This window comes from Saccopteryx leptura, chromosome X (genome assembly GCF_036850995.1).
Source record: "Saccopteryx leptura isolate mSacLep1 chromosome X, mSacLep1_pri_phased_curated, whole genome shotgun sequence".
NCBI classification, from domain to species: domain Eukaryota; kingdom Metazoa; phylum Chordata; class Mammalia; order Chiroptera; family Emballonuridae; genus Saccopteryx; species Saccopteryx leptura.
This window is the reverse complement of record NC_089516.1, coordinates 86,775,092-86,777,660: the sequence shown is the minus strand read 5'-3', so window position 1 is coordinate 86,777,660 and position 2,569 is coordinate 86,775,092. Positions and strand designations below refer to the sequence as shown.

General features: G+C 39.9%; 1 pseudogene; it reads left to right on the top strand.

The window, feature by feature from the left end:
• Positions 1-956: 956 nt before the first annotated feature.
• Positions 957-1,809, top strand: LOC136385503 (U4/U6.U5 small nuclear ribonucleoprotein 27 kDa protein pseudogene; annotated as a pseudogene).
• The last annotated feature ends 760 nt before the right edge of the window (positions 1,810-2,569 follow it).

The following is a 2,569-nucleotide window of genomic DNA, read 5'->3' as shown; positions in this document are numbered from 1 at the left end:
TAAAAAAATTTTTTTTAAAGAAGAGTGTTTGAAGGCCATACCATGTCCTCTAAGACCCTTGCTTACCTTTATAATTTCATTTTAGCTGCTATCTTTGTGCCTCACTGGCCTCTTTGTTTCCAATGTTTCCCTTTCACTTCAGGACTTTGCACTTACTTCTACCCTATATTCTTCAGCTGGCCGAGCCCTACTTACCCTGTAGTAATCAATGTAAATATCATTTCTTCAGAAATACCTTAACTATCTCCTCAGATTATATTTTCTTCCTGTTATATATTCTTTTTTTAAAAGAGAGACAGACAGACAAGAAGGGAGAGAGATGAGAAGCATCAATTCTTCGTTGCGGCACCTTAGTTGTTCATTGACTGCTTTCTCATATGTGCCTTGACCAGGGAGGGAGACATCCAGCTGAGTGAGTGACCCCTTACTCAAGCCAGCGACCTTTGGGCTCAAGCCAGCAACCATGAGGTCATGTCTGTGATCCCACACTCAAGCCAGCAACCCCACGCTCAAGCCAGATGAGCCTGCAGTCAAGCTGGCAACCTTGAGGTTTTGAACCTGGGTCCTCAGTGTCCCAGGCTCAGTCTCTATCCACTGCACCACCACCTGGTCAAGCTCTTTTTGTCATATACTCTTATTGCCCCCTATGCTTTTCAGTTTTAACTCCAATCTAAATTGTAATTAAATAATCATCCACAAATAGTTTATTGCCTGTTTTTAGATGAGACTATAAAGTCAGTGAAAGCAGGACAACCTCAGTATTGTTCACTGGAATAGACCCCATGGTCAACATGGGGCCTGGAACATAGAAGTTATTCAATAGACATTTGTGGAAGGATGGAAGCTAAAAGGAGAGAAGTGGGTAAGGGAGAGAAGAAGGAAGGAGGGAAGGATGAACTAAAGGGAGGATGGACAGAAAGATTATATGTGCGTAAAGAAGAGAGGGGTTGGGTGTGCGGTATAGGAGCACCCAGAATGGGTCGCAGCCGCAGCCGCTCCCCGAGGAGGGAGCGGAGGCGGTCCTGGTCCACTTCCCGGGAGAGAGAATGGAGGAGCAGAGAAAGATCCAGGTCCCGGGACAGAGATCAGAGATCGGAGAAGGAGCCGCTCCCGATCCCCACAACGGAGATGCTCCAGATCCCCAAGACGACATAGATCCACATCTCCTTCCCCTTCTCGACTGAAAGAAAGAAGAGATGAGGAAAAGAAAGAAACAAAAGAAACAAAGAGCAAAGAACGTCAGATTACTGAGGAAGACTTAGAGGGCAAAACAGAAGAAGAAATAGAAATGATGAAGTTGATGGGATTTGCCTCCTTTGACTCCACAAAAGGAAAAAAGGTGGATGGCTCTGTAAATGCCTATGCCATAAATGTGTCTCAGAAGAGGAAGTACAGGCAGTACATGAATCGAAAGGGTGGATTCAACAGACCTTTGGATTTCATTGCATGAGAATTGAAATGTTGAAGAAGGATTCTTTTACCCTTATCTTGATCAGAAGAGTAGATTTTTTATATTTTGTATTTCATATGCATCAAAACAGGATCACAGAACTTTCTCCTTGTAAAGTAAGAAAATTTTATTTATGATGTGTGCAGTTCAATTACCCTGCCTCAAAAGAAGAAAGGTTAAATATTACATTTTTTTTTCTTTTAGGAAATATTATTTGGGGCAATCATCAACCCCTTTTAAATTTTTTGGTCCTTATTCCTGTGGAAGCTGTATGTTTTCTTCTTAGATGCTCATTAGGACTTTTTAAAACACATGAAAGTAATTCGGATGTAAATTTCTCAAATAAAGCACTATTTTTACCCCTTAAAAAAAAAAAAGAAGAGAGGGATTTACCCCTGTTTATGAGAATGAGAGGTGCTGATTTTTGAGGTTTATCTCTTCATCAGAGTTACTTATTCTTAGCATCTTTGTCACCTCCTTTCTGACTAATAATTTGTATCTTTGGTTATTAGACCCAGGAACAGGAAGATGTGCTAGCACCAACCTCTTTCTGACAATGACTACACCACTAGCATGACGTTTTAAAGTGATCACAGTACAACAACCCCCATAGTTTTAATATGGAGTCTACTGAATGCGCAGTTCCATAGTCATACAAAACTCAAGTTTCCCCTTTTTTCTTCTTTAGTTAAATCTCGTATTATGTCTGCATCCATGCCTGCACTTCTACCTTGGTGATGGAGAAAGTAGAAAAGAAATACCAAAATTAGATCCTTGAGGTCATTTGTAAATGCACTCTTTTTTACTCAATCTGCCCTTTTTTCTCATAGGTAATTACAAGTTGCTCGTATAAAGTGATTGTCATCAGTCTTAGAAAGACCATTACAAGCAAAACTAACAGTTCCCTTCTCTGCTAGTTAATACTTGAAGTCAGAGGTTTCTACATTTATACGAAAGAAAAAGGAGACAAGACAAAATCCATCATCTTAGAAGCTTCAATAGCAACCTAGTCTCTTTCAAATATCAAACAGCAACTCCCTTCTCTACACTTCAAAAGATTAATATAGCATTTGAAATTGTCTTTTCATTCTACTTTTATTATAATGCTGCAAATTTAAG